This window comes from Protopterus annectens, chromosome 6.part1, assembly GCF_019279795.1.
Source record: "Protopterus annectens isolate FY-2018-M chromosome 6.part1, PAN1.0, whole genome shotgun sequence".
Classification (NCBI taxonomy): domain Eukaryota; kingdom Metazoa; phylum Chordata; order Ceratodontiformes; family Protopteridae; genus Protopterus; species Protopterus annectens.
This window is the reverse complement of record NC_056738.1, coordinates 116870971-116885333: the sequence shown is the minus strand read 5'-3', so window position 1 is coordinate 116885333 and position 14363 is coordinate 116870971. Positions and strand designations below refer to the sequence as shown.

General features: G+C 45.8%; 1 protein-coding gene across 1 annotated transcript in view; it reads right to left on the bottom strand.

Moving 5' to 3' along the window:
* Window positions 1-14363, bottom strand: part of LOC122805262 (dynein axonemal heavy chain 11-like) — a 4596980-nt gene that overhangs the window by 4506312 nt on the left and 76305 nt on the right. The window lies entirely within an intron of this gene.

Here is a 14363-nt window from a genome sequence, read left to right as displayed (position 1 = left end):
GAAGGCCTTGTCAACTTTGCAATGAGTGATAAAGGTATGAGGTTTTGACCAAGCGGCTGCTGCACAAATGTTGTCTATAGGGAGCCTAGCAGAAAAGGCAGAAGATGTGGACACTGCTCTGGTAGAATGAGCCTTAATTTTGTGTTGTAAGGGCATATTAGCAGCTGAATAAACAAATGTGATACAATCAGATAACCATTTAGACAGTGTTGTTTTGCCAGTGGAATACCTTTTCTGGAATCTGAAAAGGAAATAAAAAGCTGTTCTGATTTTCTGAACTCTTGTGTTCTATCCAAGTAAAATCGGAGCTGTGTATGAACATCAAGATTGTGCAGTATATATTCTAAATTGTTGGTGTGCTTAGGAAAGAATACTAGCAAATCTATGGTCTGGTTAAGGTTAGATTCTGTGCAAACTTTGGGTAAAAATGAAGGATTTGTTCACAGGGACACTCTGTCAGCATGGAAAATCAAATAAGGAGGTTTTATGGACAAGGCCTGAAGCTCTGACACTCTACGGGCAGAAGTCATGGCTACTAAAAAGATAGTCTTCCATGACAAATATTTCAAATCACATGAGGAAGCTGGTTCAAAAGGTGGGAGAATAATGCGTGAAAGCATAAAATTTAGATTCCAAGGAGTATAAGTGGATTTCACAGGTGGTCTGAGATGAAAAGTCCCTTTGAGAAAGGCTTTGGATAGTTTGTGTGACATTATGTTTAATCCTTCAAAGCCAAGGTGAAAGTTAGAGATAGCAGCAAGTTGAACCTGAGCTGTTGCTGCTGCAGCTCCTTTATTGAAAAGCATGGTCAAAAACTCTAATATGGAGGCAATAGGGGGCTTGATAGGGATCAATGTTATTTTGAGAGGCCCATACAGAAAATCTTCTCCATTTGCTAAGATATAGTTTCCTAGTAGAGGACTTATGAGAAGATATCAGTATCTGCTGCATTCATTTGAGAGGTTATGGAACCTCGCTATGTAGAGAATTGGAGCAGCCAAGCTATCAATTTCAGGGACTGAAGAGAGGGATGAAGAGCCCCCAACGAATGTGTCAGAAGAGCTTGAACTGGTTCCAGAACCCAAGGGTCTTCCAATTGATGAATCTGAAGGAAGGGGAACCAAATCTGATAAGGCCAATGAGGGGCTATTAGAATGATGGTCCTTCCCAGGGATTTTGCTTTCTGCAACACTTTGGGTATTAAGGGAATTGGTGAGAATGCATAGAGGAGACCCGGTGGCCAATTGTGTACAAGTGCGTCCATTGGGGCTTCTCCTTGAGGGGGAATCAGGACAAAGTAGCTTCTGCATTTTGTGTTCATGTGGTTGGCAAAAAGGTCACAGCAAGGCTGGCCCCACCTGTGGAAAATTCTCTCCGCTATCTCTTTCTTGAGGGACCACTCGTGAGGGAACAAAATTGCCCTGCTCAGTTTGTCTGCTATCACGCTGGATTTCCCAGGGATGTGCATTGCTAACAGAAAGCACTGGGTGTATGTAGCCCACTGCCATACTCTTAGGGTCTCACAACAAAGGGGGTAGGACCTGGTTCCTCCTCGTTTGTTCAGGTACCAGACCACTGACATGTTGTCCGTCTGAATCACAACTGTTCCCAGAGGAAGAGAGTCCTGAAAGTACTGCAGTGCTAAACGTACTGCTCTCATCTCCAGGACATTGATATGCAGATGTGTCTCCTGTTCAGTCCATGTGCCTTGGGCTGTTCAAAAATGCCCCCCCCCACCCTAATCAGGGAAGCGTCCATGGTTACTGTGGCCGCTGGTGGGGGTAGGACAAAAGGACGACCTATTGTTACATGGAGAGGTCAACCACTACTGAAGATCCTTTTTGCATGTGTTTGTGATCATTATGAGATGAGACATTGGGAGCTCTTGTTAAGACCATTGAGTGAATAATAGCCATTGAAGAATCTGCATGTGCATGCAACCCAATGGTACCGCTAATATTGCGGCTGCCATCATGCCTCACAATTTTAGCACTTCTGATGTTGGAGCCTTGTCATTGGATATGATATTGTGAATCTACTGACGGAGTAGTAAGACTCTTTCTGCTGGAAGTCCCAAAGTGGTGGTGGTGGTGTCCAATTCTGCTCTGATAAAAATATGTTGTGATGGTGACAAGGCACATTTTTCTGAATTTATTGTAATGCCCAGATGACTGCAGAGAGAAAGAGTGGTGTCCCTGGCTTGTAAGAGCTGATGCCTGGTGGTGGTGGTGAGGAGCCAATCTACGTATGGAAACACCTGGAATCCTAAACGCCTCAGGTGAGCCGTGACCACTGCCATACACTTGGTGAACACTCTGGGGGCTGTAGTGAGACCAAAGGGCAGGGCTCAAAACTGGTAATGATTGGCTCCCAGCCAGAAGCGCAAATGATCCCTGGATGGTCTGGCCATTTTTATATGGTAGTAAGCATCCTGGAGATCTATCGAGCACATCCAATTGTCTTTCCCCAAGAAGGGAAGTATCGACTGAAGCGTGACCATCCGGAAACTTCTCTTTCTTGACAGATCTGTTTAGTCTGCTGAGGTCCAAAATAGGTCTCCAGTCCCCTGTCTTTTTTGGAACTAAAAAATCTTGAGTAAGTTCCGGATCCTACCTGGTCTGCTGGGACTGGTTGGATGACTCTTTCTTAGCAATGTTTGGACCTCTACTATTGCCTGTTCCCTGTAACTGGGTGGAAGGTCCGGGATTTTTATTGTCAATGGAGGGGAAGTGGCGAAAGGAATGAAATATCCTCTGGAAACTATCATTTGTACCCAGCTGTCGTTTGTCATTTTGAGCCAATTGTCTGGATACAAAGATAAGCGACCCCCGACTGCCTCCAGAGCAGGACAGTTGGGCCTCCTTTCAGGAGTGCTGGTAGGGCTTCCCAAAGAACTGGTCTCTGTCACCCTGGTTTTGCAGACCCCCTCTGCCGCAAGGGCAGCATCTTCCATTATTGCCCCCTCCTCTGCACCTGGAGGGGTGTTCACCATGTGTGTCCTGAAAGGCTCCTTGGGCTTTTCAGAACCACATGTTTCCTCCCTTTTGACCTTTGGGGTAGGGTCTGGTAGGGGAGGAAAAACAGACTCCAACGGCAGACAGAATCTTTCCTTCCTGCTCACATCTGGTCAAAGTTTTCTTAACTTTGGGCCCAAACAGGGATGAGCCATCAAAAGGGGTGCTGACAAAGGATGACTTAAAGGGCTCCGTGAAGGAACCAAGCGCATCCAGGAATGTCTCCCAAGAGCAATTCCTGTACCCACTGCCATAGGGCATTCCATCAGCTGCATATCAAATGAGATGGATGGACGAGTTCACTATGGAATTGAGGGTAGCAAGCTGGGAAGCGACTTTATCTGAAGCTTCTGCAGCTACTGTACCCTGCAGAGCATCTCCAAGCTGTTTTAGGAGATCTCTTTGCAGTCTCGCAAAATGAGTGAGATAGCACAGTGACTGCAAGGCAAAAGTTGCTGAACTGTACATGCGCTTCCCACATCTATCCATGATCCTTGAATCCCTGTTAGGAGGATGGATAGAGGAAGAAGTTTCTGACATCTCCTTTTTGGTGGCTGCCACCACCACCATAGTATCAACTGGTAAGAAAAGACTTTTCCTGGGGGGCAGAAATAAATTTATTAGGCCTCCTGGGGACAGGCTCCATGGTGTCCGGAGACTCCCACGCCCTTCATGAGAAAAAGGTCCATGAGCTCATCGAAGGGTGGAGACACCCAAGAGGTGGAGGGTTGAGACCCAAAAGCCTTCAGGAGAACCGACTCATCTTCAGTAGGGTTGGTGGACTACCGGTCACTCCTCTGCCTAAAGATTTCTAATATCTCAGCAAATCAGATATCCTCAGAGGGGGACCCTTCTGATTCATCCAAGTCGGTATCAGATGTGAGAGACTCCTATGGGGAGTCTAAGTGCTTCCTCATACAGATTCTCTTCCTGTGAACCTCATCACTGGGAACTTCTGGTGAGGTCTCGAAAGAGCAGGGGCCTCCCAGTGGGGCTTCCTGAGGCTCTGGGTCTCTACACTTGGAAAGTATCTGTAAAGCAAAAGTGGACACAGGTGCTTTTGGGGAGGAAGTAGCCAGACCTGAAATCATAGATGTCTTAGAAGATATAACTCTCCTCATGGCTTTGAAGGCACCTCTGCTCTGATGAGAAGGGACCGCTGGATCCAAGGAAACCATCGATCCCCTCGGCACCAGAACAGTGGTCTCCGGACCAGAGGTAGGAGCCGAAGCCCCGAGAGGCAAAGTCGGAACCAACAAGTCAGTCTGACTATCCTCCCCGGACCTGACCGGAGAGTGTCGGCTCCTAGACTCCTCAATCAGCACTGAGGACATCTGAGTAAATGGAACCGATGACACTGGAACAGGTAGTTCTGAAGGCTCAGCAATCATTAAGTCCAACTCCTCCAGCTCCAAAGGACTGGCATGGCTCAGAGGAGGAAAAGAAGTTGATGGCAATACAGTCTTCGGTTCCGAAACCACTTGGGTTGGAGCCAATAAAAATTTTGCAAATTCCAGTGCCTGTAGCAACTTCTGCACCGCATGATCCACATCCAAATCAGAAAGGCTGATCGAGGACCAAGATGAATGGATGGAGGCACTAATTGAAGGATTGGTGATTTAGGTACCTCAGGTACCAGTTCCAGGACTGGTGACTGGCTCCAAAAGGACAAGACACTGGTCTTCAAGGGCTGTGGAGTCGATGCCGATTGTTTTCTTGATTTTTTTTTACTTTCGAAGACGTAGAAGCCTTAGAAGACTTTAAGGATCTACTAGACCCATCCTGGTCACTCAAAGCTTCCTGAAATGATGGTTTGAGAAGTCCTCTATCTATTAACTTTTTCTTTCTCTCCTGAAGAACCCTGGAAGAGAAGGAATGACAAATGGAGCAGCTTTCCTGAAGGTGCAAGGCTTACAAACTATATACACAGTTTACATGGCTATCTGTGACTCACATTTTCTGTCCACATTTTGGACATTTTTTAAACCCTGACATAGGATGCTTATCCCTATCCTGGTCAGCCATAATGAACTATACAGTCTCAAGAAAAAGGTGCTGTAGTACAAGACGCACCCAAAAACTATTTCGAATAAGCCCTGAAAAAAAAAAAAACTATGGTCTAAATATGCTATGACAAAGTGTCACTATTAAACACACGCACACACACACTAACCACTTATCTAAAGCACTCTAAATATCTAAATATATATATCAAAATACTGTGACAAACTGTCACTGTTCAAAAGCACACAACTACTATTTAAACTACACTAAATATAACAAGCCTATAGAAAAAAATGAAAGCCAAAGAGAGTTATATCTAATAAAGAAAAGGCACACCAAAGGGAAAGGAAATACACACTATAAGCTATAAAAGCTACAAGCTAACTCTAAAAGTAGAGAAATAAAGTTATTCAGATAAATTTTAGAAAAGAAATTTGTACTGGCCCGAGCAATGCGAAGAACCTCTGATCTATTGCAGTGGCAAACTATCATGGGATAGGGACTTGGCATCAAGCTGTCTGAAGACCTCGAGCTTTGCAGTAGGCTGACTCGGAACCAAGGATCGGCTCCGAACCCATCTATAAGAATGAACAGTGAGATAGAACAACTTCACATCACAAAAATAAGAATAAACTCAACAGGGGAAGAAAAGTACAGTTGTGTACATTTACCATAAATGTATCGAGTGTATTCATTGTTGCAGTCATCTAATTTGGGTTATTTGCTTGCAGTAGCCCTCAGTCAGCCTGATTATCAAAGTCTTGAGTCCTGCGTCAGTTACTGTCTCATCTTCCATGACATCAGGTAGTCAGGGGTATAAAGCATGCAGCCGACGCCATTACATCAGTTTTTCTTGCCCCAGATGTCAGGTGCCCCCCTTAATGGGAAGCAATTAAATATAAATATACAAGGTTATACCTCCAACAAGAAAGTAAATACACCAAAAAGCTTTTAAGTATAGTAGAGGAGAATAGAGGTATAGCCAAAAGAAGTCAGGGGGCTGGAGGGAGGGTAACCAGGACTGCAACAATGAATACACAAGAACATCTACATTTATGGTAAGTGTACACAACTGTACTATGTTCTTTGTGTTTCACTGTTGCAGTCATCACATTTGGTTAGATTCCCAAAGCTAAGGATGGGAGGAAGAATTTAGATAGCATTAGGACCAGCTATAAGGCCCTGCAAGACTGCAGTGGCAAAGCCAGCTCTTGATTTAGAGAAAATTGGCAGATGGTAATGCTTGGTGAAAGTATGTACCAAACTCCAGTTAGCAGCTTCTAGGATGTCTCTGGTAGGGACACCTTTGAGAACGGCTGTAGAGGTAGATGCAGTCCTGGTTGAATGGGGTCTAACCCCCTGTGGGACAGGTTTTCCATGGTGCTTATAGCAAAAATGAATGCAATGGCCTATCCATTTAGAAATGGTTTGCTTTGAAATAGCCTTCCCCTCTGCCCCTGCAGCAAATGCCACCAACAGTTATTCAGATTTCCTTTGAGGTTTAGTCCTGTCCAAGTAAAATCTAAGTTGTCTGTGCACATCTAAGGAGTGCAGTATCCGCTCCCCTTTGTTCTGTGGATTAGAAAAGAAGATTGGCAAATGAATGGACTGATTAAGAGCCACACTAGATACCACCTTGGGCATGAAAGAGGGATTGGTCCTGAGGGACACCCTGTCCGCATGAAAGATGATGAAAGGCTCCACTGCCATAAGAGCCTGTAATTCAGATACCCTTCTTGCTGAAGTGATAGCTAAAAGGAAAGCTGTTTTCCAAGAAAGGAATTTTAACTCTGCAGTTGCAGCTGGCTCAAAAGGAGGAAGAGTGAGTTTTTCCAATACAAAATTAAAGTCCCAGGCTGGAGTTGGGGCTCTCCTGGGTGGTCTTAAGTTTTTGGCCCTTCTGAGGAACTGCTTGAGCAGTGGGTGAGAAAAGAGGGATGGTTCTGTGTTGTAATGAGCTGTAATAGCTAAGGCGTAAATTTTGATGGAGGAAAAGGAAAGGCCCTTGTGAAGCATCTCAGTTAAGTATTGAAGAATCTGAGGTAAATTGGGCACTGCAGTGGCCATATCCCTTGAGTTTGGTTCCAGGCACAGAATCTTTTCCATTTTTCAGCATAAGATTTTCTAGTACTAGGCCTCCTTGCTTCCAAAATGACATCCAACACTTGTTTACTGAGGGATGGTAACGGAGAGATTAGGTAATTAGCCAGGCTGCCAGGTTCAGGGTTTGAAGCTGGGGGTGCAGACTCTGGCTCTCCTGCTGAGACAGCAGGGTAGGCGTCTGAGGTAGGTGTCATGGGGCCAGCTGTGACACACTGTGCAAGAGGGGGTACCAGTGTTGGCGTGGCCAGTCTGGTGCAATCAGTATCATCCTTGGTTTGTCCTGTTTGATTTTTAGTAGTACTTTGGAGAGGAGAGGCAGAGGAGGAAAGGCATAAACTGATAGATTTTTCCAGCTGAAGGACAGAGCATCCACTTTCCAAGCCTGTTTGTGGGGAGTCCTTGTGCAGAATTTGTCAAATTGGTAGTTCTCGGGGGAGGCAAACAGGTCTATATCTGGGGTCCCCCATTTGTTGATCAGCATGTTGAAAATCTGTGGTTCCAGTTTCCATTCGTGTGGGTCCATGAATTTCTGCTTAGGTCATCTGCCAGTGTATTTAGTTTTCCTGGCAGGAATTGAGCCTGTAGATGCACTTGGTAGCTCAAGGCTGTGTTCCACAGAGCCATGGCTAGTCTGCAGAGGGGGTAAGAATGGGCACCCCCCCTGCTTGTTTATGTACCACATAACAGTGGTGTTGTCCATCCTTACCATTAATTGTCCTGGAAGAATGTTGTCCTTGAAGGCTGTCAGAGCATTCTGTACAGCTAACATTTCTTTTTGATTGATATGCAGGTGCATTTGACTTGGGTTCCATTTGCCCTGAATGCACTTCCCTGCTGGGTGAGGCCCCCATGCATAGTATGATGCGTCTGTTGTTAGGGCTTGGGTGGCAGGGGATAGAGTGAATGATAGTCCCTTGTTCTGGTGGCAGGCATCTGCCCACCAAAGTAATTCTAACTGTAGGCAAGGTATGATAGGAATCATTGCTTCTAGATCCTGAGAATGTTGACACCATAGGCTTTTTAGATACCATTGTAGTTTCCTCATATGCAGTCTTGCATATGAAATTAGTAGAATGCACAAGGTCATGAACCCCAAGGCTTGCAGTATTTGCCTTGCAGATATAGCAGGGTTTTTGTGGCCACTAGTTTGAAGTACCTTGCAGATAGCAGGGTTTTTGTGGCCACTAGTTTGAAATAAGTTGTCAAATGAATTTGTTTCTCTGGCGTGAGAAAAGCCACCTGGGAAGTTGTGTTCAAGCTTGCTCCCAGGAATATAATTTGTTGACAGGGTACCAGATTTGATTTCTTTTCGTTTATGGTGTACCCCAAACAAGTTACCACCTTTTGTACAAATGCCAGATGATTCAGAAATATGTCCTGGCTTTCTGTCTGAATTAGACAATCGTCCAGATATGGGTATATTTGAATATTTCTTTGCCCACAAAATGCAATGACTGGAGCTAGGCACTTTGTGAATACCCTGGGCACAGTAGATAAGTCAAAGGGCAGTGCAGAAAACTGCATGCAGCCTGCTTTGAAGCATAGGTATTTTCTGCAAGATTTCCCTGATTGGGGATGTGCAGGTAGGCTTCCTTTAAATCCAGTGTTGCCAACCAGGCATCTTTGCCTATCATGGGGAGCAACTGGTGAAGAGTTAGCATCTTGAATTTTGGAATCACCAAAAAGGTGTTTAGGATAGACAAGTCCAGGATAGAACGCCATGAGTTGTCTTTTCTGGGCACCAGGAAAGGTCTTGAGTAGAAACCTTGTCCCTTTTCCCTCTTCTGGTAGAGTCTGAATAGCCTTTAATCTTAAGAGAGAGAGAGTACTTGCTCTTGAGCCTCCGCCCACTGATTTAGGGGAAGATCTGGCCAACCATTTGGGGTTGGTAATGTGTGGAAGTGAAATCTGTATCCTTGGGAAACTTTGTTTAAAACCCATTTGTCCTCGGTAATGAGTTCCCAGTTTTTTGCTTGCAGAGCAATCTTTCCCCCTAAAGGAGCAATCAGTTGAGAAGTGCTTGGAAGTTTTAACATTAAGTCATTGAGACAGCTTACCATAGGAGGGAGTCTTACTACTCCCGGATTTGAAAGTGGGAGCCACCCACTGCTTAATCCTGTGCATACCCTAGGACTGAAGCCTGAGTGTTCTGCTGTTTCTGGGTTTGAACTGAGAAGGCCTGGAAGAGGCAGGAAAGGACCAATTTTTTTGAGGGCCAATGCCTACTAAATCTAGAAGGCTGCACTTGTAGAAAATCTTTAACAGTTTGCATAGATTTAGCTTTTTCCTCCATCTTTTTAAGAACTTCTGCTTTGTCGCCAAACAAGCGGGCCTGATTTAAGGGAACCATCCAGCAATTTAGTTTTAACATGATCTGACAAAGATTGTTCCTTAAGCCAAGCATGCCTTCTAAGTACAGACACGGTGACAGCAGCCCTGCAAGATGCCTCCAATGAATCAAAACCACATTGCAAAGTATGTTTTCCAACCTGTTCAGCAGAATGCATTAAATCCTGTAAAATCCTTATTTTCAGCACAATCAGGAATCAACATCATGTTCTGTTTAAGCAATCCAATAATATGCTGCTAATACTTTAACATATGAAACTGGCAATGATGGCCAATGTTGCAGATGTGCATAACTACTTACCCCATCTATCCAGGGCCCTGGAATCTCTATCAGAGGGGGTAGGATTTTTGGCAGTAGTAGCCTTAATGCCCTTGGGTTCCTGTGAAATGATCTCAGGATCTGCAGTAGGATTTTTAAAAAAGGAACTTGTGAGAATCAGGAACCCTGTGATATCTATCAGGTTTTCTGGGAGCTGGAGGTAAAGAGTCAGGGGCCAAGCTAGATTCCAAAAAGGCATGGTCAACAATGTCCAGAACAGGAAGGATAGCTAAAGGCCTGTGTTGGGGCAGGAGTAAGAAATCTCTAAGCCTCTTTTTATAATCAGAGTAATCATGGCTTTCCCAGTGAAAATGCTCCCTAAGAGTATGCAAGGTTTCACCAAAAGAAAAAAACCTCTGGGAGAGAAGCAGAAGGAATAGAGTCCTCTGCATCAGAATCCTCATAGGTAGATAAAGGTAAATCCTGGTCATCAGAGGAGACAGAAACTTCAGAATCCTGGTCAGAAGTATCATAAGCAAATTCAGTCCTGGGTCTCTTAGAAGGGGAAGGTTGGCTTCCCCTGATTAAAGTAATAAGGTCTTCGGCCATTCTTATCATTTGTTTGTTAGGCATAGAAGCCTGACCATGCGGTCTGGGCATCGGTTTCCTAGGCATGGTTAAAGTTTTAGGCCTAGAAGATGAAGATGGCGCTGGTTAAATATGCAAGTCAGTAGGCCTGAATATACCCTCAGAAGCCGGTGCCTGCACAGCGGCTCCAGACCCATCAAAGGTAGAGACATCCACAGGTTCCACAGTTGAAGCATCTTGTGGCATACCAGAATCTGAATGAGTCTCAGTAGTGGCCTGCAAATCTGAAGTAGCGGGTATCAGGGGCTGTGAAAGTGCCTCACTGAGTACCAGCGAACTGGCGTCTAGCTTAGGAGAAATGTCGTTGGCAGCTTTGGACCTAGGCCGCCTGTGTCTGTCTTTATCTTTGTATTTTTTTGGAATGTCGGCACTCGGGTGGCTTACCGAAGACATATCTGGATAATTGAACCGAGTACCAAAATATTTAGAAGCGAAAATGTACCGACGATGAATAGTTCGTGGTTTAAATAAGGCACAAAACCCACAGTGAGGTACGTCGTGGTCAGGGCCTAGGCAAGGAATACAATACAAATGAAAATCTTTATGAGGTATTTGTTTTCCACAAGGAATACAATTATTGACTTTTACTGACATAGGTTTAGAGCAAGACAAAGTTTCCCCAACGGGATACTTAGCTTTAGTTGAAGACTTCAGTTCTGAAACTCGAAAATGAAAATTTCAGGAGTCGGCTGATCGGCATTTGTGAACTGCTTCTGCTTCAGGCACTGCATGGCAAGAAAGACAAATGTAATGGCGTCGGCTGCATGCTTTATACCCCTGACTACCTGACGTCATGGAAGATGAGACAGCAACCGACGCAGGACCCAAGACTTTGATAATCAGGCCGACAGTGGGCTACTATAAGCAGATAACCCAGATGTGATGACTGCAACTGTGAAAGACAAAGAATTAGAAGTTATGTACTCACCATAACGTTCCATCTGAGTAGGTGACTTCATTTGGATGCAACCTGTGGGTATCGGATCCGACCTCGGATCCGAGCCGGCATTTCAAAAGCTTAGGCTCCGAGCTCCTAGCTCCTCCCTCTACCCATAACCCCTTGCCAAGCCCTGACTGACCTCAGATTGAGTTTGCCTATATAATACTGACTACAGTACCTGAACAAAGCAAAAATACTCGCTGTATAAAGGTCAGGGGGATGGAGGGGGGGATGGTTGCATCCAAATGAAGTCACCTACTCAGATGGAACGTTATGGTGAGTACATAACTTCTAAATCTGAAGTAGGCAGACTTCATTTGTCTGCAACCTGTGGGACAGAGTCCCCAGCTACCTGAATCTTGGGCGTCCATGGAAGGATGTTTCGGAGCACCGTTGAGCCAAAGGATGCTCTTCCTCTGGAAACAACATCCACCTTATAATGAGAAATAAAGGTATGAGGTGAGGCCCAAGTGGCTGCCGCGCAGATATCATCCAATGACACACGGGACTTAAAGGCGGCTGACGTGGAGACTGCCCTAGTAGAATGAGCCGTAACCCTCTGAGGAGCAGGTCTACCTGAAGTGTCATAAGCCTGCAGAATACAATTAGCAATCCACCTCGATAGTGTGACTTTAGAAACTGCTTTACCCAAAGCAAATTTAGCAAAGGAGATGAACAGCTGATCTGATTGCCTGTGACCAGCTGTTCTGTGAATATAAAATCGTAATTGTCTATGAACATCCAAGGAATGCAGTTTGTATTCTCCTTTGTTTGAGTACTTGGAAAAAACACAGGTAAGTTGATTGATTGGTTGATATTAGATTCTGAAGAGACCTTTGGAAGAAAAGATGGATTGGTCCTGAGGCACACCCTATCTGGAAAGAAGGAAAGGTAAGGCGGCTTGACGCATAGAGCCTGAAGTTCAGACACTCTTCTGGCTGAAGTGATAGCTACTAAGAAGGCAGTCTTCCAGGAAAGGTACTTCAGGTCTGTAGACGCTGCAGGCTCGAAGGGAGGAGCAGTAAGGGCTTGCAGAACTAAAGATAGGTCCCAAGGTGGTACAATCTCTTTGACTGGAGGCCTCAACAAAAATCCCTTTAAGAAAGGTTTTGCACAATTTACCGTCATGAGGGGAGCTGTCTCATGACCAATGTGATAATGAGAGATGGCTGCCAATTGTACCTTAATCGTGGAAGAACTTGCCCCTTGATGAAAGAGGTCTGTTAAAAATCCAACACTGCCGACATAGGTGCTGAAAAAGGATCCAAACTTTCTGGACCGCCCAAATAGAGAATCTCTTCCATTTACTCCGATAAACCTGCCTAGTGGAAGGTTTATGAGCTGCCACTAGGATGGCCTTGACCGTGACGAGATACCGGAGTCCTAATCAAGGATGGAACTGGAGCAGCCAAGCTGTCAATTTCAGGGTGCAGATTGGGGACCGAAATTCCCAGAGGATGGGAGATGAGATCCGAATCGGATCCAGAATCCAGGGTGGATTCACTTTGTGAGACCATACAAAGGGGAACCAGGGTTGACGAGGCCAGAACGGGCAATGAGAATCATTCTGCTCCCCAAACTGTTGGCTTTCTGCAGAAGCCTCTGCATTAGAGGTAGTGGAGGGTAGGCATAAAGGAGACCGGGAGGCCAAGCATGCACCAGCGCATCTCTCGGGGATTCCCTGGTGGGAAGCAGAGCGAAGAAATTGTCGATTTGGTGTTTGAGTGAGAGGCAAAAAGATCGCAACAGGGTTGCCCCCAAACGGCAAAAATCTTCTTCACTACCTGAGGATTGAGAGACCACTCGTGAGGGGAAAGAATGGTGCGACTGAGTTTGTCCGCAAGGATGTTGGATTTTCCCGGAATGTGCGTTGCTACAAGAAAGCGTTTGGTGGAAATTGCCCATTCCCAGACTCTCATAGCCTCTCGACAAAGGGGATAGGACCTGGTTCCTCCCTGTTTGTCGATGTACCAGACTACCGACATGTTGTCTGTCTGAATCGCAATAGTCCCTGAAGGAAGAACGTCGTGAAGTGTTTGCAACGCTAGGAGCACCGCCCTCATTTCCAGGACATTTATATGCAACGAAGTCTCTGTGGAGTTCCACGTGCCTTGGACAATCTTCCCGCAGAATGCCCCCACCCGAGGCAAGAAGCGTCCATGGTCACTGTGGCTCGGGAAATGCTGCACAAAGGTCTCCCTGTCAGAGGCTCCGGAGATCGAAGCCACCAAAGAAGGGAATCCTTGCATGCTTTGCTGACCGCTATCGAGTGTTGAGAGAGGAACAGAGAGGGGACCACTGAACTTGAAGGGTCCATTGAAGAACCCGCATGCGTGCATGAATAAGAAGCGGGATAGCTGCCGCCATCGAACCTAGGGCCCTCAGGACCGAAGCTGCTGTCGGAAATGGTTGCAGGACCGCTGCGACATGACACTTCAGGTTGGAAATTCTGTCTGGGGTGAGGAAGGCTCACATTGACCTGGTGTTTAGTCTTCCTCCTATGAAATCTATAACTTGTGTGAGGTGCAGTAAAGATTTCTCCCAGTTGACAGTGATGCCCAGCCTTGGGGCTATCTGAAGAAGTAGTCCCTGGCTGAGCACAGAAGATGCCTTGATGATGCCGTCAGGAGCCAGTAGCCCAGGTACGGAAAGACCTGTAATCCCTGGAGCCTCAGGTGGGCCGCTACAACAGCTAGAACCTTGGTGAACACCCTGGGGGCTGAGGTGAGACCAAAGGGAAGGACCCTGAACTGATAATGACTGGCTCCCAGCCGGAAGCGAAGAAACCTCCTGGACCGTCTGTCCATGCGAATGTGGTAGTACGCATCCTTGAGGACGATGGAGCACATCCAGTCGTTCTCCCTCAAGAGGGGAGTATAGATTGAAGGGTGACCATCCGAACTTTTGCTTGGTTACTGACAGGTTCAGCAGGGAAAGATCTAAGATCGGTCTTAAGTCCCCGTTTTCTTTGGCACTAAAAAGAACCTGAGTAAAACCCTGACCCAGTTTGATCTGGGGACGACTGGATAGCTCTTTTTCTAGCAGC